This window comes from Bactrocera latifrons, unplaced genomic scaffold (assembly GCF_001853355.1).
Source record: "Bactrocera latifrons isolate USDA-ARS-PBARC rearing strain unplaced genomic scaffold, ASM185335v1 scaffold_357, whole genome shotgun sequence".
Lineage (NCBI taxonomy): Eukaryota > Metazoa > Arthropoda > Insecta > Diptera > Tephritidae > Bactrocera > Bactrocera latifrons.
In genome coordinates, this window is record NW_017536998.1 from 73,746 (window position 1) to 98,337 (window position 24,592).

General features: G+C 39.8%; 1 protein-coding gene across 1 annotated transcript in view; it reads left to right on the plus strand.

The window, feature by feature from the left end:
• Positions 1–24,592, plus strand: part of LOC108971727 — a 103,972-nt gene that overhangs the window by 28,733 nt on the left and 50,647 nt on the right. The window lies entirely within an intron of this gene.

Genomic DNA, 24,592 nt, shown 5'->3' on the forward strand with positions numbered 1-24,592 from the left:
TATTTAGTGGCCGATAGACAAAATATGGGAAATTTCGATAAGCTGGTAAGCAAAACAGAACTCATACTTTGTTTAATATAGACTGCTATGTAAGGTTAGATTAATCTAGCAGGCCAATGAGCCACGGATAGAGCAGTTTTGGTCTCTTACGATACCAGATCGAGTTCAGTTACAAGGAATGTGAAAAGATATCTGGTCTTGACGAATTTCAACAGAAACTATGGCCTCACTATCGATACCTCTTCCAGTATATCATACCGTAGGGACTCCAGATGCTTACAGCGTAGCCTTGCCAAACAATTGCACAAGAGATACTCTTTTGTTTCCCTGGAGTCCTGCTCTAGATATTCCTGCAGTCTTCTTGATCTGGCAGCTACATTCTGCTTGCGTTTGTCGCCACCAGACAGTGACCAATTAGTATTCCAATAATCTTCCTACAGTTTTGTGAAGAAGCTTAGTGTTTACTACAACCAATTCGGCGAGGTCGTAGAAAGTATGACAACGAAGATGTTTCAACGACGACAAAAGCTGGGAAGTGAACGAAACAATGTGTAGATATTTTCCACCTCATGTTTTTCAAGTTTCGTCCTCTAAAACCTTTAGTCTCATTGCGTGAAGCCGGCTAACAGCCGGTAGTTTTATGTACCTTTTATATGTCATGTCATGATTTCGCTGCCCTATATGGGCTGGTTGCTGAACATCGCTTACCGAGCTCGCATTGAAGACAGGATAATAGATATTCCTTTACATCCTAATGGTGTGTAGTGCCCTCGATAGCGAGCTCATAGGCTTTGCAGTTTCTGACGGTTTCGCTGTGGCCAGACACCAAGGCAAGTTTAGTATAAAAGTAGCTTAAAGCCACAACTAGTGAGGTCATGCACTCATTGACGAGAGCTGCCACTTCTGCTTAAAAAACACTAAAATGGTCYGGCAGTTTCAAACAAGAGTTGATTGAGAGCACCCGACATAAGACTTCTCCTCCAACYTTTACCTTGAGCTACGATGTAACCGTGATAAAACGCGCTGCGCCTCTTCTCTGTCAAGCTAGGCTCCGCTGCGCAATSGTCCACGTTAACAGAGATGTAACCGATTTGCGAGAGGATTTCGGAATGTACCACCTTCAGACTTTTAAGGCGACCCACTTCACGGAGTCTGTTGGAGTGGTTCGTAGCTGACCGCAGGGTTCCTCTGTGGTCCTTAGTAGACGACCTCTTCTTCCGGGTGAAGGTCGCTCGCGAACTGACCTAGAGCTGGCAGTAGAACATCTCTAAGATATTGTAAATACTTGCGGTTTAAGTATGAGGGTGGACATATTAATGGAAAAAACGGTGACAATGCTGTTTAAAGGCAAACTGTTGCTGCTTCGTCCACCGATTGTTTGGGGGAACGGTGTCAGCATCAGGCATGTGACACAAATCATGCCAATGAAACGCTACGTTTCACAGCACCAAATATAACATAACAGGAATACTGAAAACGTTCCAATAAATATCTACACAATCTTCACCAAAGAAGTAAGGTATAATCAGATTTTTTGTTTGCATTTGCTAAGTTCGAARTTCTTAAGCAATCTCCACTAATTCCTGCAAACATTCTCCACCAAGCTTCCTAAATAATTTCCCCAAGAACCGGCCAAAGSCGCTGACAACAAATAACGTTCAGCAGGTCTTTGTGCTAAAAATAATTTCTGCGATAAAAAATTRCCATATAATTCATGCCAAAGTGGTTATGAGTCTGCAGAAGAATGCTTTTGGCCAAGCCAAACAATGTCTGTTTGTAAGAGTGCACTTACTCGTGCATAAAAGAGAAATTTCAGTCACATTATTAGCACGAATATAGTATCTACTCATCATTTTCATTTGCCAACCGCACACTGGTCCTCTGCCGCTGGCCATGCCAAGAGCCAAGAGCTGCGGCCCACCAAAACGTTGTCGAATCGATCGTTGCAAAAAATGACAGTGGAAAATTTACGACTTATTACTTTCCGCCCAAATAGCTACGGAATATGACTAAAAATCGAAGAGCATACTATGTGCTGCAACGTCAACGCCTTTGCGCTGCGTACTTCGCCATGCTTCATTCGACTTGGCAAGCTCCGTAGCTTCCAGACACATTCGAACGCCCCCTAGACGCTTTCGTCTTTGTTATATCTCACTTTTTTTTTTTTTTTGCATGGAAATTGCAAGTCGTATTTATAACCTAATTTACTGCGACAACATTGTAGTAAATTAAACAAACATTTCGCTTTATATCTTATTTTTTACACTTAATGGCTGATTGGAGCGCACGATGTGGCAGTAAATCGTCTGCGCCAAAGTCCTGCTCGATGTGGGCGCTTGAGTGTCCGCGAGGCAATTAAACTGTGAGGACACACTTAGCTTTCGCTGTTAAAACGTTATATAATATATGTAAATATACTATATATATGGATATATTCAAAAGATATATATGTGAAAGAAACTCTTGAAAATTTTATGTACGCAAATCATTGGTCTGGCATCCTCTCTTCTAATCTATTTTCTTGATAACACTTGTATGACAAATTGTTTTCGCCAAAAATAGTTTTCAGCGTTGGGGAGTCTGATGTTCTTTGTGGTGATGGAAAATCAATTATTTGGAATACCAGCTTCCAGATCATTGACTGCTTCAACGCTTGCCATGTAACTCCCAAATATCCGCTTAAGTATTTGTCCAATAAGCGAAGTTAGTATACAGTCGAGTTTTCAGGTCCATAATCCGGATAAGTTTGAATAGTGCTCTTTCTCTAAGCACCAATGTCAGTAAAATTATAAAAATTCTAGTATATTCACTGATTTACTCTACTTTTAAGTTGACACCGAACTTTGTCATTTCTCACTTCCTTTCGGCTTTGCCATACAAATCAGCATTCAGTTAGATAATATTTTCAGACATAGTTGACAACAGTTTGACACTGCCGAATACCCCATTTATTCCTCACACACGCAAGTATGCCCTCAAGAAGCGTGTTCTTTTTTTTTCTGCGGAGAGTCTATGACTTGAAAAGGTGTACCGCGATTTATGTCACGACTGCTTTTCTTATCATGTCATACATATATATAATGGAGAGAGCGCTCAACTCCGCACATAGCCACAAGCACAGAGAACATAAAAGCACCGCTAGAACTTCGAGCTGTGTGTGTGTGCGCGTAGTGCTTTCTTTTTCTTGCTAACAGCCATAGGGTGCAGCGTGTAGTAATGAAGCTTTGGGTTTTACCGATATTTACGCATATATACATATATGCGTACACGTTCCTAGAGGTATTTTGAGGTAAGGAATGGAATTTTTTGCATTCTTTGTTAACCCTTAACTTACATAATAAATTTAAGCATGACATATAAACTCTGCTGATGTGGAAATCATTGAAATTATCACCGCCACTCAAGGTCAACATCTGTTTCAACCATAAAACAAAATGGTGCACCTATATAAAGACGAAACAAAAACTGAGAGCAATAACCTCGGTAAAAAGCAAGCTGAGTGATTATACATTTTTTGAAAATACAAAACTAAAGGCTGGTGCTGTAAGAAGTATTCCGAAGTAACACACATCGTCCAGACAAAAATAGATATTTACCTTTTACCTCAAAGACTATACACCAAAATGAATTTAGGTATGTATCCTAGCCAACTGAATGATGTGAGTGATGCTCTGTTCGAGCTACACAAATCAAGCCAACGTTTTTATATAATACTATACCCAGCGATTCCACGGCCTTGCTCTGCTCTGCTCTGCGGTCATTTTGGACTGACTGTTGCCGCCGCCTTTGTTGCTTAGTGGTATTAAATTTATGAGCTGCGCTTTGGTGGCCGTACCCAGCGCGCATTTGTTTCTTATAGTAACGGGTGATCCAAGTAAAATTACTTCTTTCAAAAGCCTGTTTTTTGAAAGAGCACAGTATTGTTCGGCATTTCATCATGGAAAGACTTACTCTTGAAGTACTTTTACAAATCGTTCAACTTTATTATGAAAATTCATGTTCTGTATGGTCAACATAATCGCCCTACTGAACGCACTATTAGCAACACCATCACCTATCTTGAGGCCCAGCATTTGTTATTGAATAATATTCGACCGAATAGACAAGATCACGTCTCGCATGCAGTGAAGTAAATATAGCAGCCGCAACTGAGAGTATACACGAAGCCCGTGCAGAGTCGATTCGGTACCGTTCGGAGTAACTCGGCTTAATGTATGAAATGACTTGGTGCATTTTAAGTCGAGATTTTAAATTGAAAGCGTACAGAATACAGAACACAGAATACAGTTGTTTAAGAACTGAAGCCGCTCGACCTTTCTTGATCGACATAGCTTCGCTCTATGGCTCTTGAAAAGTTCCAAGAAGATCCGTCGTTTACGAGCCAAATTTTGTTCGCCGATGAGGCCCATTTCTGGCTCAATCAGTATCTAAACAAGCAAAATTGCCTCTCTAAAAAAAGTTAGGAACCTCGATATGGGTCACCCTTTAAATGCTCTTACTCTTCTTGCACATTGCAATATTTGCTTGGGCCTGGATTATCTACCTTCTCTTACTTGGCATTTGATAAACGTGTGCTCATGGTGCGATCTGTACTCGTTGTTCCACGTTTTTTTGTGGCCCAATAGACTTGATGCACTTAACCGAGTGAAAAACAACTCAACCATTGACGCCACTGAGCCCTTGCCACTAATTACCAACACGAAATATCTAACAACAGTTCCTTGAAGGTTTGAAAAATAAATTTTTCGTATTTCCCACACGTTATTATTGCTGTTGTTGGCGTTATTATTTGATTTAAATTTTAAAGACTAAATTCAAAAACTGTGAATTTGTCGCTTTTATTTCGGTGTATTTTGCGAACATCTGAACTGTGAATAGCGGCGATTTTTCTTCTTCTGTTCCAACAGTGACGGCCACAGCAGCTGGAGCCGCAGCCACAGCCAAACACATTCCTTTGGCAACCGTCCGCTGCAATCACTCGCGCTCGCCATTGTGCTAAGTATTCGCTTATGCTGCGCGGACACAACCATCCGTTCATGCCACATCCGCTGTGGCACGCGAATTTTATGTTTTTTAATTCCGTGGTCGCTCTTCCACATTCCACTACCTTCCGCGCACTATTTATTCTTGTTTCGCCAGCGCAATAGTTTGTTCCATTAAAGTGATTCATTTCAAAATGATTCTTCAAGGAAGTCAAGCGTATGAAAAGGCGGGCGCTGGGTGGCGGGCGGCACGCGTGCTGGGGTGTGCTATTTTCAGCGCTGCGTTCTCTTCTGTTGCCATCAGCGAAACCAGTGTGCGCTCGGCCATAGCTGCAGCAGACGGCGTTAAGAATAAAAGATATTTTTATTGCGAAAAAATTAATTTAAAACGTGGTCAAATGTAGAACACAACATTTTTTCCTACTCTTCTTTACTTACTACTTTCCATTTGCATATGCTCAAGCATATGGTCATGTGTATGGCTATGCATAACTCCACGCACACATACATAGCTGTATGTGGTACCGGAAGCACTGTTAGTTTTGTGAAAAGTGTTAAACACTGCTGTATTGAAACAGTAGCGCTCAAGCAACGGTCATTTATGACAGCCAGATAACTGGTTCACGATAGATATGTGCTTATTTCAAAATGAGAACAATGAAAATATGAATTGGTTTAAGCCATCGTCCGTCCGCCCTCAATTTCTGTGTTTACCCGTCTCCAAACCGCACTCTCATACGAACTCAGTCTAAAAGCAAACTGTAGACTTTGGCAGATATGTATGTATTTGTTTTAGTCACTCATCCATTCGATGGTTTCCTTGCTTGTTAATATACACCCCTCGGCCGATAGCCCATGATGCTAGTGCTGCGTATTTTCTTAGTTTGTATAATAATTGTATTATTATGTAAGCTTTTATAAAATAAAAAAAAAAAAAAAATAATATACACCCACGGTCTTCAATTGTCGATCAAGAACTTTTAGCATAAATTTAGGCGTTGACTTTTTTTTATATTCCAACATACACATTTCTACAGAGTGCAGTAATCTAACGGTGGTACGTATAACGTGAAACTAAGCGTGATAGATAAAAAGTTATATTGGGTAGTCGAAAAAGTCTTTTCGTATTTCTAATCAAATTTCAATTTTTTTTTGTTTTTTTTAATATTTGTAATGAATTTAATGAACCAAATATGCACCATTTTGGACGACCAGTGTAAAACTTTTCTGGTTTCTCGGCGAGAAACTGCGATAAGTAATTTTCATATATATTTTTTTTTTCTTGCAGCCAACTTTACTTCATTAAGGGTGTTCTGCATTGACCGAAATAAACGGTAGTCCGACGGTGGTCGGTCAGGCCTGTATGATGGATGTATCAAAACTTCCTAGCCAAGCTCTTCCAGTTTTTGCGGAGTCATCAAAGAGGTCTATTGTCTAGCGTTGTTCTGTTGGAAGACGAAGTCCTTTCCGTTGTTCAGTTCTGGCCGTTATGTTCTATTGCTTGCTTCAATCTCATCAGTTGTTGACGGTGAAATGTAGAATCAATCGTTAGACCAGGCTAGTGCAGCCCATAGTGGATGATTCCTTTCCAATCACATCAAACATCAAACTCGGCACAACCTTTCGACGCGTCAATCCTGGCTTTATGACCATTTGTGGAGTTTCTCCACGCTTCGGCCATGATCTTTTTTGCACATTATTGTCGTATTTGATCATTTCGTTTCAGCAAAGAATCGCAGACGTTAATTCAGTCCATTAAATTTTCACAGACAATTTATGTGGTAGCCAAACAACGAACTTCTTTTTGTAGCCAACCTTTTTTAAATGGTTCAAACCCGTGTGATGATGAATGCTAAGCCCTTAGCGATGTCATGGCTGTGAGGGTCCTGGTCACTCTTCTCCATAATTTCATCGACTTTTTCAGCGACGAGCGAACCATTGTTGTGCTGCACGAGCTGATACAGCATCGTCTAAGTAAATTTAATAAATTTCACGGGTCGCTTACGCGGCATTGTTCCCATTTTTATACAAAAATTTCAAAATATAGGGAATTTCTGCATTTTTTCACTCATTTTTGAAGTGCTGTAACTTTTTTCAATTTCCCCAAAGTGAATTTAAATAAAGCTTAACATCTCACCCTTCTAACAATATATGGTAAGAGATAATGTGATCAGTAGCACTGGATACATATGACTGCAACGACATCGATTGACAAAATACGAAAAGAATTTCTCGACTACCCAATATTTATTATTGTATACTTAAAAGAGGAGCTGGAATGTAAGAATACTTGATGTGAGGTTTAGCCATGGCGAACAGCAGCTTTTTACTCCAAACCGGAGATGTAGTGAGAAACCAAATAATGTAATATTGAGACATAAACCAGCATGATAACAATAACAACAAACATTTTGCTTCTCCATCAACTGTTCACTTTTTTTGCGAAACTGAAACTTTGCTCCACGGCACGTCAGTGTCAACTGTAGCTCGGAAAAAAGCCGCTTCCAACATGTTGCCATCAAGAGGTATGTAAGTGCTTTTGTCATGTGCTCAAAACTGGGATTAATTTCGCAGATCAAAGCTGAATTTGTGTCAAATCGAAATTAGAATTTTCGCAAACCCGGCAAACCTCGCTCATAATGAAGCACTTAGCTGAGCGGGGTGCAGCTGCACTGCAATGAGCTGCGCATACATGAAATTTACGATGTTTTTCAATTTCATTTCAAAGCAAAAGCAGAAACAATGTCATTAAGGTGAAGGCTCCGGCGCATTCAAAGCAAAATAAAAACCTCTGTCGAGATTCAATGGGTTTTATTTTTGCATTGGGCACAAATATGTTTCGCAGCGTTATGCGTAGTTGCTGTTGTTGTTGCCGGTATTGCTGGTGGCCCTGCCACTGCCGGTGGCAGCTGCCATGGCTGCGCTAGCATTAGAGGAAGCAAGTTGCACCAGCATACGAAACGCAATTCCATTTGCGAGTATTGCCGTAATTGTGTGTGTTTGTGTGTGTGTGTCCTGGCAGAGGAGCTGCCACAGTGAGGGACGCCTGTGTAAAGTTATGTATAAAACACTTGTGTGGCATTAAAATCACATTTGCAGCTCTAGAGTGGTGCAATTATTGCATTTGCTCTGAAACCAGCAACACATGGGCACCTGCTCGGTTGGGCGTATGTGCTTATATACGCTGTGGCAACATGTGTGTGGCAAGTGGAGCGCAATACTGCCAACAATGGCGGCTGTCTGGCGGGCGAAGCGTGTGTGGGTGGGTGGCAGCATCAGGCATTTGCTTATCATAAAGTTACACAAATGCACCGAAAGTCTGGAGTGCCGCTTCGAGACGCATAAAACTCGCACGCCTCCGCACACACACAGTAGCATGGGTGAAGTGGCTGCATACATTCCAGCCGTCTTGCCATTTTTGCAGCAGCTCATGCATTATCAGTCAGCAACAGCAAATATGTGACTTCATGCGAGCGGTTCACGTTGCGACCGAATTTCAGCAACATTAAAAGCGATCAGTTATACGACACTCCATATTATAGTTGCTGCAAGTCTCGAAAATTTATATGGGCTATTGTGTGCGTGGTACTTGCGCAGTGCAATGGCTTCCTGCCTTGCATCGTCAAAAGTGTGCGGCACTCAAGTGGCTGCTGCAGCAAAATCTCTATATAATTCTTGTTGACAGACCCGCAGGCCACCAGCTAGCATTTCCAGGGCTCGTATCGTGGTCTTGTGTGTGCCAGCCTTACTTCCTAATCCTTCAGGATACTCAAATTTCAGTTTTCTAAATAAATGCGGCAATTAAACGCTGAGCGACAGCTCTTTCCCTGCCCAAATGAAAAAAGTGGCACAAAAAACGTTCGTCCGTGCGTTAATTATTTTATTTATTTAGCCGGCATTTCGTTCTGCTTCGATTGCGCAATGGGAATTCGAGCGTGGCGCATAAATTGCAATCATAAATATGCGCAGTTTTATTGGGTCCATGGTCAATTAGGTTTCTGATGTGAAATATTCATATTGCCTCTTCACTAGGTCTTTTTGCGCCAATTTCGGTGGCTGCTGCCGCTGCAACGATTTTATTTGAAAACATTAATATTGCAGCATTCAGAATTCGAATTTCAACTGCAATTTCGGCGGCCTTTTTGCACTTTTTCATATTTAACACAAAGGATCTGTCAGTTTCAATGGGCGTGCAGGTTTCAGTACTTTATCGCTAAATAAATATTAAATTACGGAAGGATACTGCAAATATTATATGCAAATTCAATGAAAATAGCCCCGATGCACAAAGCTGCCATAGAATAGAATGCTATATTTCAATTGTGAATAAATGAAACAGTAAAATTTTCTAAATAAAATAATCCAATATTTAATTCATATTCTTGTTGCTGAAAATGTTATTGAATTCTCTTTGTGACGCAAGCTTCCTTAAGAGCTCGAAGTTGTAAGCTCGATTCAAAGCAGTAAGCCTGGCATAGTTGTCAAGGCATTTGGTCACTCACATATACTACTTTATCGGTTATCACATACATGGTATGTAGGGATATGCGTATGCACGAGCATTTGAAGAACATGTGTAGATGAAAGCTCACAAATAAATTGCTTGGATTTTAATAACCAGAATGTTTTGTTATACAACTTATTTCGGCAAAGTTTCCATATTCAATTAATGCAATCCTATCAACTCAATGGCCCAAATAAATTTTCAATCCCTCCCAGTGCTTGGCACAATTGTTTGTTGTCTTTGACATCCGAGTCACTTATAAACTGGTAATAATTTTTTTGCAGTGTCGGCTTAATAGCAATCGTCCACATCTGTCAAAGCAGGCTACTGCCTCATTGGAAGGAGACGGGTGTATCTAAGTACGAGAAAGATTGGCACACAAAAATAATTTTAATAAAGTTTTAGACATTGTGGTAACAAAAGCAAAGAGCTGGTATTAGAAAAAGCGTTCGGAACACTCAAACATAGAAAAATCCCACAGCCCGCATATCATCTAAGAAAGAAAATTTAAACGTTTTAACAAAAGGATTATAATTATATTTAATTTTTCCATACAAAAATCAAGGCTGAAAGGGAAACTGAGTGAAATAATTCGAAATTATTGAATCATCCTCAGTATTGTTTTTGAGAACTGGACAGTTAGAGCAACCAAAAGAAGCAAAACTATAGAAACGGTTTATAATTTGTATACGCCTGCATCCTGTTGCTACAGAGTATAATAGTTTTGTTCACCTAACGATTATATGTATCACCTAAAACTAAGCGCAATACATATAGGGTTATATATATTGTATATAAAGGATCAGCGAGACGGAAGAAATTACCTGTCTGCTCGTCCGTCCGTGGAAGCTAGAACTTGAGTAAAACCTGAGATATATTGATGAAATGGTATGCGAGTTCCTTAGTTCAAAAGAAAGTTGGAGTGCGTATATGCGCTTAATCGGACCAGTGGCCGGCTCATGGAATGCCATTAACCCAAAAACTTATAAAGATGTGAGCTGTAATTTTACGCAGGGGATTACAGTAGCAGGAGGCACTTGTGAGAAAAAAATTTTGAACAAGTTGTCATGGTCCTAAACTACTAAAGTTATAATAAAATTTTCTCAGCACAAATACTATAAGAACTCCTACCGACAGTGTAAAAATGGATGAAATCGGAAGATTACCCTCTCACTCGCCATATAACGGTACTTTCCAAAACTACTACAAGCGCAATAACTAGTTAACTGTGACAGAGACATTAGACTTTGACAGAATGGTATAAGCGCGCTTTATGAGAGCCGGTGTAAAAATTGGACGATGGGCGTGGCACCGCCTACTTTTCGGTAAATCACATATCTCGGGACTCGTCCCAGCGATTTCGACTAAATTTTGTTCGTACCATTTTTTTTTTTTTTTTGTTTTGCAAATTAATATTTTATTGTGTGAAAATGGGCAAAATCGGACTATTACCACGCCTACTCACCATATTTAAAATTCCAGTTGATTCTTTCACTTTGCAATACACAAATCACGAAGTAATTAATATAACGGGAATAATAGACTAATAAATCCTTAAAGTATGACACCTTATGTCCAAAAATTGTCCAAATTCAACCAAAACTAGTCAAGTCCCTAGGTACCGTCAATGAGTACCCCAGGGTCTATACTTGACATTTCACCAAAAATATCGATCCTATGTCAGATAACCAATTGAAATACAAAGCGAATCATTCCAATTTTAATTCTGTGTATCAAAAATGGTTTGAATCGGATCAATACTTCCTTGAGCCTCCATATACCTAATATAAAGGTTTTCGAAACTCCAGACGACTTTACCGGCCAATCATTGAATTAACTCAGTGAAACTACAAAGCGTGTTGTACTCATAAGAGTATATCTTTGCACAATATGAGTGGTGATTGTATGTGAGGTAACTTTATGAAACCCGGCGAACATTTTTTATGTATGTGGCATGGTAATAAAATCGATACCTCGATACTACACCAACTCCCTTAAACTACATACAATGATTTTCGTTTTACTAACAAATCTTATGCCGAATATATCGGTCAGTGTATGAGTTATAGTATATATAAAATTGCTTAGATTCAGATCCTCTGCTTGACGTTCTAAATCTTAAGGTATATTTCCCTGGCTCTGATTCCTGCAAGTTKAAGAAGTATAAAACCTTCGGTTGGCCCGCACTTGGCCCTTTCGTACTTGTTTAAATTCGAATTTAAAATGGCGTCAATAGTGGAGCAAAACTTGGTCAGTCGATAGAAAAAATACGAAAATAGAAAAAGTGCTGAGGGCCATTTCTGCAAAAGCAAAAGTAAGTGCATGACAGCTAAGCGCACTCGATTCGATTCTTGCGAGCTGTATTTTGCTCGGCATTTGCATTGTTATGCATTTTCACTTCATCGGCGACAGCTCTATGACACTCGAAAGTTTGTGCGCATTTTGAGCGTGTCAAAGAACTCAATTCGCTATTGAGAAGTGATGTGAAAGCAACTTTCGCCGCTTTGCCATCCACCAGCGAGTGTGCACCGACATACACATATGCAAATGTGCAGGTAACGCCTCTTTGGGCAAACAAYGGCATGCCGCTCGACGTGGCTTAGAAGCATAGAAGTACGTGGCACAGCAACATTTCAATGCGAAAGTACGCAGAATTTATAGAAAAAATTGAATATTCAAAATGTTCATGCATTCTTTGGAACATTTTGTCGACTGTCGATCGAATTCACACACCCAAACCCATTCGATGTACTGTCAGTTGCGGCATTCGTACACGGTTCAACAAGGTGGACAATCACATTTCGAAGGGCAATCAACGCTAACTTTGCGCAAAAGGTAAAAAATACTACCGTCTTGCAAGAAACATAAAAACGGCTATTTTTTCCACCTAGCAAGGAGCTTGGACCTTCTCTTTTTTACTAGCGTGGAAACCGTTTACGCTTACGTTTCTTCCTTTTGCAATGTGGCGCCAATCGAAGATTCCAAACGAGGCCAGCTCCTTCTCTACATGGTCTTTCCAACGGAGTGAAGGTCCTCCTCTTCCTCTGCTTGCCCCGGCGGGTACTGTATCGAATACTTTCACAGCTGGAGCGTTTTCGTCCTTTCGGACGACAGGACCTAGCCAGCGTAGGCGCAGTCTTTTAATTCATGTCGAAATTCACACAAGATGGGAAAGTTCTCTGGTCACTATTTACTTGGGAGTGGCCAGAAACGATTCTTTTGCATATGGCTCAAACAGCTCACGACTTCCAGAAGCAGACCAAGTATACTCTGGGTAGCCAAAGGACATCCGCTTGAAGTTAAGCCAAAGTGAGAAAGTGAACCATCCCTACTCAGGGTTGTCGGATGGGTTTGGGACCCGCCACGTAAAAACCGACCCCAATGAAAACTAAGGAGGTCGGTCCGGTGAAAGGAAAGTAATGGACAAACAATAACTGGATATTTACACCTGAGTTGTTTCTTCCAGCAAAGCATCTCTATTGGCGCACCCTTTGCTGCGCTGTTTAATATTGCTTTATAAAAATTTCCATTTTTCTTGCTTTTTATGCCAACTGTTGCAGTTTCCCCCCTCCACCGCAAATTTATGTACACACACACACTTGCTTTTTATCGATGACACTTGAAAGTTAAACGGTTGATAGCATAAACACGAATATTTATTTCATTTTGCTCGAAAACAAATTTAGCTGTAAAATGGAAAAATGCCGAGTCGCTTGAAAATGAATATGCAAACGAAAACCAACACGAACACATGATGACGCACGAGTACATAGACTTTGAACGCGAATCGCTTGTTTCCACAGCTGCTGCCGCCATGGGTTTTTCGCACACGCCGTTAAAGCCATGCGGCCGGAATTTGTTAAATAACGGCATGTGCTTTAACGGGATCGCGTTCACAGTAGTAACTTTAGAGGATTACTGCTTTGGCTTAAGGATGTGGCAATGTGTGAAAATATGGATATTTATGTAAAATTTTTTGTCCCTAGAAAGTAGCAGCTAATAAGAGCGCATTTCTGCTCTGCCAAGGCATGACTGCATAATTTAATTATTCTCGATTTCTCTCTTCCTTACCCTGAAGAATTGTGCTTACATTTAATCCAAATGCCACAAACAATGACTGCCTTGCCAAGCGGTGGTGAAAGTGAAAAGTGCAAAATGCGCAAGTGGATACTACAAATGTTGCAAGGTTGCAGAACTCCGCTGGCTCAAGTGAAACAATGCCGTATTGAAGTGAAATAATAATAAAGAGCGGATGAAAATGAAAATTAAGCATAAAAAATGTGTATAATAATAAGCATTAAAGGAAATGTGTGGTGACCGTGCAACATGTAACGTGCTCCACTTTGCTTAAGCCACCCACCAGCAGCCTTATGCGCACCTACGCCGCTACGAGCCAGCAAAAGCTTGTGCAATGTTAGGGCGGAGCATGCTTTCAAAATCCCAAAACCGGCCATAGAATTTTGCCTCGGCAAAAGTGCCGTTGATGATAGAAATAACTACAAAAGCAAGCCAATCATTGCGGTTATTTTCTATTTATTTACCACTTTTTGACTTTTCGCAGCAGTTATGTAGTTTCGCACCGCCCTAATAGAGGTGCACGTACGTATTTACATCTAAAGCAGGCCAAAGGCGCATGCCAAGCTACAGAAATAATAACTTCTGTTATGTTGTTATTGTTCTTTGTATTACTTTTTCGCCTGCGATTGCTGGCGAGTGTACCTGTGCTGTGGCACGTTTTTTATGGTTGTGTGGTTCGTAATTGTGCCACAAAGGCCGGCTGCCACAAGCTGCTGCTCTAGAATATACAAAGTCGAGTAACCGCACTGCAACAATTAATTTCCTTACAGTTACTGTTGTTGTTGTATATGTTTTTATATTTCTTGCAACAACGCAAATTTGCAGCATTTCCTGTGCCGCAATTTCTTTGCCATGCCGGAGTGGGTGTGTGCAAGTGCGCTGTGCGTGTGTGGTGGTGGTGAGTGCGCTGCCGCTGCCGCTGCCGCAAATGGAAAGCGAAAACTGGGTGGCAAGAAAGTGCAAAATAAATTCATCACTCATTTTATACTTGCCCCAAATGTTGCTAGCAACATAACCACTTGAAGCGTGTGGCAGAGAGCAAGGCGCTGAGTTTATGGCACACACGTGTGCAACATGGACTTTGGCTGGATGCAACCATAAACAATGAAATACACGTAAAATGCACTCGCTTTTATTGCTCTTGCTGTTGCCAATGCTGTTGTTGTTGAACGTTTTTTGCTCAGCCGCGTGTGAGTGTGCGCCAAGTGACGCTGGTGCCGTTGATGGCCGGAAACAAGTAGTATTGCGCCGTTGAAAGCGCTGTGGCAGCGAGTGAATGAAAATAAAAGCAGTCAAGGCTGCAGCCACACACACACACACACATACACACCTTCAAAAGGAGTTGCAAGTGCACCGGCACTAAAACACTTAAAAGTGTTAATATGGAGCATGCATACTTACTGTACTTTCTCGCAAGCATACCAGTTGTGTTGCCGGCCAAATATATTATGGCTTTTTATACCCTACAGACACACGTCCCTAATTGTAGACCAGCATAACGTTTAATGCTTTGGGTCGGCTGTAGGAAGTCCTTAATCCATAAGTTCGATTCCCAGCAACAAAATCCAAAAAGTTAGACAAGTTATATAAGTGTTTGGGAGAAGAATGCCAGATCCAGAAAGATCAATTGGAATATACATTGTGACAAAAGAGTACCCGAATATTTTAAATAAAACGCAAAATTTTCATAAATCTTTACTTGCGATGACCTTCAACGCCTTCAGCGAATTTTATTTTATTTCTTCAGTCGACTGAAAACGGGTTCCTCGGAGCGGCAATTTCATTTTCGGGAGCAAGAAAAAATCGCACGGAGCCAAATCCATGATATACAACGCATTTTTGGCTTTAAATTCGCTTACAATCGTATCTATGTCCCTCCGGAACAAATTCGTGTTGCCCCAAACCACGAATATAACCTTGATGTTTTTTTTGGTTTTGGCTCGTCGTTTTTCCTCCATTCAGATGCTTGTTGACTTGTTGGCATGTCAAACTCATAAACCCGTGTCCTGTCGGTAGTTATAATGCTCTCGAAAAATGTGGGATCCAAATTTGTACGGTCAAGCATGTTCAAAGAGACCTGCTTACGGCATTCTTTTTGAAAAAAAAAATCAGCTTTATCGGGACGAGTCGAGCAAGAACACGTTTCCCACCCAAAATATTCACCAAAATCATTCGAACAGACCTGTAAGAAATGTAGAGCTCTTTCACCATCCTCTAACACTTGCCTGACGTTTTCAAACTTCGTATCCTTCACTTTTTTAATATTTTCATCAGTTGAAGAAGCCGAAGTTCGTCCAGATTGGGTCTTTAACGATCTCGCGACCGTCTTTAAAGGTTTTGTACCGTTTTGTAACTATAGTAAACCAGCAGCTTTGATCCGTAAACCTACAAAAGCTAAGTACATGTTGTTGTGATTTTTCCATTTTCATAAGATCAGTGGAGCCCTAAACAGAAGCACCTTCTCATACGAATTCTATCTCAGAGTACCGCATATACTACGCGTGTTAGTTGTACAAAAACAAAACGGAGATGAATGCATTTCCATAAGCAGAGTTCATAAATGTGCACTTCGTTGATTGTCGTGGCTGATAATCCCTGCGCATCATTCCTAGTCACATGCGCTCCAACTCACCTCTGCATCACTCTTACTATGCATATATACCTGCATGAATACTCGTTTAAATTCCGATAACCTGCATGTTCGAACTCTCAACATAACTACACACTTACATGTACACTAAGGTATTGGGGGTTTGGTTACGTGCTTAATCGAAAATCAATGCCACAAAAAGCTTACCAATGAACTTCGGATTCGCAACAAAAGCACATCATATCAACTTGATTTATACACAAAAATATACGTACATACGTATATGTTTACATAACTGAAGTCGGTCAACATAACTGTAAAAAATGGTACATAAAATATCTGAAATTCTTGCATGCTGAATATAGGTGAGCTGGTTTTGTTGCACTTCACTTTAATCTGAAGGCGGTGTATATTTTGGGGCAAAACTCGATAGATTTGTCACCACTTAAAGCTGGAATTACTTCATTGGCTAAAAGGGATACTCATTTATAATACGAGATATTTGTTTTAAACAAACTATGTAATGTGAAAGGTAAAGTCCATGCACCGCTGAGGTTATCTAAGCGTGTTATTAACTTTAGAACCTTAACATCATGACAACGCATGGTTCTCCTACTTTATTTATTACAAAAGACTGACAGCTTTGCCACGGTTTAGGAACGGTGAAACTGGAATAGCAAATGCCACAAATGCAGCATAGCCAATAGCAGTTTTACCGCTGCGCCTCTAACATTGAACCCCAGCACAGTGAAAGAAAGGATTTTCAACTTGCAGTAGGGATGTGTAGCTGGGATCACGTAAGCAAACAAGCACACACTCGCATATAAAAAATTTTGCGCTGCTCATGGCTTACTCACACACATATACACAGATGCATATGATACTTTACTTTCATGAAAGCGCATGGCAGTGTGAAAACAATAACGGCAGAGATTCGCGATGAAATCGCTGGCAAGGTCAACTTAGATCAAGGTCTTCATTCTCTGTGAATTGCACTTTCACTTAATGAAACTTTCACGATTACATGAGAGAATTGCGATTCGAGCTGGGGGAATCGATGTCGGTGAAATAATGTGAATATTTAGTGGTGAACTGGTGTTTGGACACCATTCAGCACAGGTTTATTTATTATGCAATAAAATTTAAAATAAATAATTATTTTTATTGCAGACACTTTTTTCATTTCTAAATCGGCAGTCGAAGCTTAAAAAATATTGATAGCTCAACTGTTATTCCGACTTTTTTTTATGAATCTAAAATATAAAATGGAGCGTACAAATAATGTGATTTGGTTCTCAGAACACCGTAAACTGTTACCGTTGTTTTTGTCGATGAGATCTCCCGAGAGCCCCTCGTGTAACGCATTTCGTGCGGCATCTGGTTTCTGCTGAGTTCTACATGGGTCAAGGTCACTACAGCTCTAATTTTCTATCACATAAATATATGCATGAAGCCATGTTATTTAGTGGACTGCAAGAGGATACTGGAGCACCGATCCTATCCCATACTACTAATAGCGGCTCTAGGGTGCCTTTCTTTGCTAGTTTATCAGCTTTGCAGTTTCCTGCGATTCCGCTGTGACCTGGCACCCATACCAGTATTATCACAAAGGCATTCGATGCTATTGATAGCGAGGTTAGGCACGCTTCAACCAGCCCTGAACGCAATGTAAATTAGTTCAAGGCCAGCATCGCTGCTCTGATATCTGAGTGAATGCTCAGTGCTCTGTAAGAGGCTGCACTGCAGAGTAGCAGATCTAGCAGATCTAGCAGATCCATTTCTACCTTATTTGCTGCAATGTCGGTCTGGAAGACATTGTCATAGTCAAGAAATCTGAAACTGGAGTTGATAGAGAGCTCCCGATAGTAGTCCCCTCCGCCAACCTTCAGCCAAGGTTTGACCCATCCATGAAAAAACTCCTTCGCCGACATGTGTGTATAGAATGAGTCGCTGGTGTTAGGCTGGGCGACTCCATGATTCAAGTAATCCGGCAGCCGCTTTCGCAGCCATACACCTTTCGGCGAGGTCCACGGGCAATATGTACAGGATGGTGTTAAGTAACATGGTTGGAGTGGACCTTAGTGAGTGTCTCAACAACTTTCCGGTGCTAAAATTTGTTGTTGTATTAAAGAACAAAAAACAAAATGAAATGGTGTTAGCCTGAGGGGCCTTCAGGTGACAAACGCCATTAAAGACTAGTGCCATTTACCAACGAAAAGTCTGCGGATCGCATACTTGCGAAAGAACATTTGTGTGAGCCAAGCGTGTATGTGTGTCTGTGTGTAGAATTGCGTCGGAGACTTCATAACCATTACTTTAAAAGAAAACATTTCATTTGACTGCATTCTGCCTATAAACGATGAACACTTTTATCGCTTTAGTTCCTAAGAAATCCAAAGTTTTCCCATACATATGCGACTATATAAATGTGTGTGTGCGTAGGTCTGTGTGCAAAGTGACGACTTGTTGAAAACTTCTGCAAAATAAATGTAGCGCTCCGAAAAGAGAGAAAAATTATAAAGTGGAAGAAATGCTCTTCGTAAAACGTTAGTCAATACGACAAGGCGCCGGCGCCGGCGACGGCAAGTCATATCCAAAGCAAACAAGCCACACGCCACGCGCGCGCACACACACGAAAGCAGGCGTCTTTGAAGGATGAAAATGTGGGAAATGCTTAATCTGAAACAATGCATAAAGTTGGGAAGAATTTTTTCACTTAAATTTAACTTTAACGCGAAAAGTTTTGTGCTGAATCGCTGGCCTGCAATTGGGTAACTTGCACAACAGCGCCATAACGAAGTCGACGAACGTCAAAGTGAGCCCATAAAACCAAATAAGTTCAGGCGTATGCAAACAGTGTGCATGAGTGAGTGAACGAATGAGTGAATTTGGAATGGGAAATGTCAAATATTATAACGAGTTTAAGTCGCTGCAACGTCGACCTGTGCCCAGAGTTGTCGCTCGGGGAAAGGCTAAATTGCATCGAGTTGTGATGACGCATGTGCCTCTATTAAAAGCAGTTGAAATACTTGATTTAGCCCGATCTCAGTTAATCTTATCATCCAAAAGGAGTGATAAATTCGCATTGATTGCACACTTCTGATTAATCAAGCCAGTAGTTTAACTAACAGTAACTGCAAATGATCATTAAATTAATTGGCAACGCAGGCCCAGCAAAAGAAAGAAAGGCCCAGCTCTTTCAAAATTGTTCATCTGAATAAAAATTGGGTACTCTCAGCTAACCGCTAACAATATTTATATAGAGTAGTTGAAAAGGGCTTTCCGTATTTCTAATCAAACTTCAACTTATATTTCTTTATATTTTTAATGAACTTTAATGAACCAACTAGAGATATTATTATATCAGTGTAAAGTTTTTATGGTTTCTCGTCGAAAAACTGCGACAAGTAATTTTCAAAGGCTTCTCTTAAAGCCAACTTTACTTCATTAAAGGAGCTCTGCATTGAACGAAGCAAATGGTATTCCGATGGTGCAAGGTCAAGGCTATAGGTGGTTGCATCAAAACTTCCCAGACAACTCCCTCAGTTTTTGCCGCGTTATCAAAGGTGTGCGTGATCTAGCGTTGTCCTGATGGAAGACGAGACCAGTTTTTGATCATATCTGGCCGTTTTTTCGATTGTTTGCTTTAATCTTATTAGTTGTTGGCAGTTAAATTTAGAACCAATCGCTCGACCAGACTGGAATAGTAGTAGTAGTCGATGATTCTTTTCCTTGGGTCATGATCTTTTTCACACATTATTGTCATATTCGATCCACTTTTCATCTCCTGTTACCATTCGCTTCAGATATTATTCGATTTCATTTTGTTTCAGCAAATAATCGCAGATGTTAATTCGGTCCATTAATTTCTTCACAGACAACTGATGTGGTACTCAAACGTCGAAGTTCTTTTTGTAGCCAACCTTTTTAAGGGGCTATAACAGTGTGACGCATGAAAAATTCGGCAATTTTCGTGATTTTTTTAAGAGAAAGTACGCTATTGAGTATTTCAAACTTCTTTGAATGTAATAAGGTATATTTTGAGTTATATTTTAGGTTTTTTTTTTACAAAAGTTTTGAAAAATAACGGAGTTGTTTTTTAAAGTAAAAAATGGTAATTTTTTAACGCCAAATTTACAATTTTCAACCAATCAAAAAGATCGTATATCATTGTATAGTAAATATATTCAGAAACACTCAGTTTTAAGTTGAAGTTGATCGGCTAATTTCTCCTTGCGTTATGACGCCAGCAGTTTTGAGAAATGTCGTTTCGAGAAAAACGCGTTTAAAGTTTCATTTATATATGCTCTTTAGAACGCTGCTTTTTTTTTTTTTTTTTTTTTTTTTTTTTTTTTTTTTTTTTTTTTTTTTTTTTTTTTTTTTTTGTTTTTTTTACACTGGTATAGCCCCTTAACTGGGTCAAAACTGTTTGATGATGAATCTTTAGTTATGTGCCGGTTCTGGTNTTTAAAGTTTCATTTATATATGCTCTTTAGAACGCTCCCGATTATTTTTTTTTTTTTAATCTTTTTTATTATTTTTTTTTTTTTTTTTTTTTTTTTTTTTTGAAAGTTTCACACTGGTATAGCCCCTTAACTGGGTCAAAACTGTTTGATGATGAATCTTTAGTTATGTGCCGGTTCTGGTCAATTTTTAACATAGTTTAATCCATTATTGTACGAACTGATACAGCATTGTCTCCATAAACTTCACAAATTTCATTGATGGCTTACGTGGCATTATTCTCTTTTTTATACAAAAATACTTGTATAGAATTTTTTATTTTTACTCTGTTTTGAACAGCTGTAACTTTTTTTTAACTTCCCCGAATTAAATTTTTTTTTTTTTTTTTTTTTTTTTTTTTGTGGTTAAATAAAGCTTAAAATCTCCCCTCTCAACAATGGCGATATACGACTGCAACCACATCTATTGGCAAAATACGAAAAGGCCGAACTTGGTTCCAATTTATTCGAGGACTGCAATGCGCCGTTCCCATACAACTATTCACAGTACATTTCAGTCCTTTAATTATGGCCCAGCAGTTCCACTAGTTTGTGGATATCTATCACATATCGTAATTAAATGATCATATATTCGGCTTAGTGACGTTGAAGGAGTCAACTATCTGTGTAAAGAACAAACTGTAAGTACCCAGACAAGGTGGAGCTCTTCTGCGATACATTTGCAAGCGCTAAGAACGTGGCATCCAAAGGCCTATAACTTCATATCCAGACGCCTGAGCAGAAGAGGTGTAAAGCAAAGGAAATGGAGCAGCAATTCACATACACTTAGCTATTTGACAGAAGGCTCAGTGACAAATAAAACTACAAATCGCTTGAAAAGCTCAAGACTGAATAGAAACAGGCAACGTATGAACTAAGGAGTAAAGAAGAGAAGAGTTACACATGTAAAGGCATACTTGCACGCGCATATATGTGTGTGACACAGGGCACGAGGCCTTAATCCCCCAGCTTTTGAAATAATGCAGACAACTGCAGACAACGTGTCCTTGCCATTCCGTACGAATTCCGTTTCGTTTTTTGGCTTKCTGAAGGCTGTAGGCAGCTTCGTATCCTTGCTGCTGTACTTTTCCCACACACATATTCTCGAAAGCGTTGGAATGTGTGTGGCTGGCAATAGAGCCATTGCCTAGTTGTTGTTGCCCATTTTCTAAGACAGCGTGCGTGTGTACAAGCAAGTGTACCCGTCCTGGAGGGAAGTAACGACCTAAGGAATATATTAGTTTGCAAAAAGAGTCCAGTCCAAATTCCAGCCAAACGAAAAATCATCAGACTCATACCAAGCCTGGAATGATTTTCCAGTTTGTTGCTTTGAATTTATTTTGAACATAAGATCAATAAAGAAGATTTTCGTATGTACTTATAATTTTTTTCTGGGTTATTAATTAAAAACAGTTATTTTCTTGCTTAATTAACCAGCTTTGTTTAACTAGAGTGGACCTAATGTCTGAGAATTGTCATCCCGTAAGGCGCTAATGTCTGAAATACACCAGTATATTGTAAGTAAAGGAAAGGCAGTGGGTCATGCGTTTGATACTAGTTTGGAAGTAGTTTTAGCCAGTTGCCTTGGCTGTGGGGCGCTTATGCTCCGATTGCCTTCGAGATTGTTTGGAAGCAAGAGAACAAGCGCGCTGCTGTTATTTCATTTATAGTCAACTTGGCGGTTGTTCGCACTGTTTCCCTTCATTATCGCTTGTTTTCACCATTTTTGGTTTTATCTGTGTGTGTTTTTGTTGCGAAAATATCCGTCTGCAATTAAAGTCACATCATGTCGCATGTCCGGGTGTTTGACGTCACTCCTGGAAATATGTGTTGAAATTAAATGCACTTTTTGTGGAACCCGCTTTTTTGTTGTTGAGCCTCGTCTACATACAGGCACCGCTGCACACGGATTTACATAAGCTAAAGGTTTTATACCTTCCACGCGCGGTGAATTCAAGTTAGAGTAATGTTGCATTTTGAAGAAAAATATATAATGTGAAAAATTGCATGCATATTAGTTATAAAAAGTATTCACACTGGTCTGTTAGGCAAAAGGTACGTCTTAAGTGAATTACATACCGCAGGTACGATCTGGCAATGATAAACTTTATCATAGCAATAGTTTCATTTCTTACTTATTTTGGAAATATTAGACTAAAGCATCTTTTCTTAGTAGTATTTGATGAAGAATTGAAAGTATTTGAAAACCCGAATAAACATCAACTACCATCGAATACCACGGGTGTAGGCTGATAAAAGTGGCGAGAAAAGCAGCTCTGCGTACCATGACTTGGTGGGTATAAACATAAATCAGCAAAACTGGTATGATGTTGCCACTTTTTTAAATTATAACTTAGGAAAAGCGTTGTTAATGTTGTGATGCTTTGAGCCCAATCCCATCCAATTATGCAGAATGAGCTTTAAATGAAGAGGGCAAAAGAGGAGCTCTGGGAACAAACTTTGGAAAAGCAGCTTAGAAGTCATTGAGAACTCTTTATCCTTCATTCATCTGCTCATAATTTAGATGAGTGAAAACAAATTGCTTACATTTAAGATTTAGAGAAATCAGTATTTTCTACGCAGGTTTTCAAAACTATTTGAAGTATAAATCACTTTAGGTAAATTTAAACATCTTTTTTTGAATGTTCTTTTCTCCCCAAGAATGGTAACAAAATGAACAAAGAAACTATTCAGATCGGAGCACTATAGCATATGGCAGTTATACAAACCGAGCGATCAAAATCCAAATACGTTCTTTCACTCCGGCTCAGCTCAGCAGCCGCTTAAGACAGAACACCTCAGTAGTGCGCTACGATTTTTACAATAGATAAAAATATATAACAAAGAATTTGTCTCATATTTTTTATTTCTAAACAAATTTCGTGAGCGGAATGGTTGCGATTATAGAAAAATGCTTAATGTGTTGCAGTTCTATCAAAAATACAAGCGTTCGAGTGGTACAAAACTTTCAAAGGCGGTTTAGAGATCGATAAAAACATGTCTCGTTCTGGACGATCTATTCAACTGATGACAATATCAGATATGGTGCTTGAAAATTGTCAAACAAGTGTTAGAGAGATGGTAGGAGATGTCGAAATCTCTTGCGAGCACTTTCGAATGATTTTATGGATATTTTGGGTATGAAACACGTTCTTTCTCGACTCATCCCCATAAAGCTGATTTTTTTTCAAAAAGAGCGCTATAAGTTGGACACGCTTGGTCATTCGAATTATGATCCCACATTCATAGAGAGCATTACAACTGCCGACTTTTTTACAATGTATTTCTTAATATATCTCGAAAAACGAAGAAATTTTTGCCTTTAAATGACATGTGAATAACTGAAGGGAGCTTACCTAAGTGCTGAAGCCCAATTATTAGATTTATTCTAAACTTCTTGAATGGATTGGCAACACTGACGCCGTAAAAGCAGCGCCACAACTGCGTCAGCTCATTTCCCAGCGACGGGCAYATGTAGATTGTTCGAGCCGGAATTGTTGCTTTTTAATGTGTTCCSCAGGTCCCTTTGAGATGCTCAAAAGCGTGAGCATACATTACCCGGAAGGGTTGTCAACCCACTCTAATGCACATACACACACGTTACGCCGATGTGTGTGCGTAAGGCGCTTAAACTCTTACGTTCACGTAATGCGTGTTCCCTGCGCACATATGGACAAACGTGTACTTGCGTCCACAGCTCGTTCAATTGTCGCTTACGAGTTGTAATACGGTTGTACAATTTGTCAATGRAGACTCCCGCACTCACTGGCAAATGTAAACGTACCAGCTCTCTGAGGTGCAGACTGCAAGCAATTCCGTTTCTGTTTGTCGTATGAATATATTTGGGCATTTCTCCAAAAAATKTATACACATATTTGTGTGAATATATGTACTGTGTATGTATGTATGTATATACACATGCATGTGTTCCTTCGCC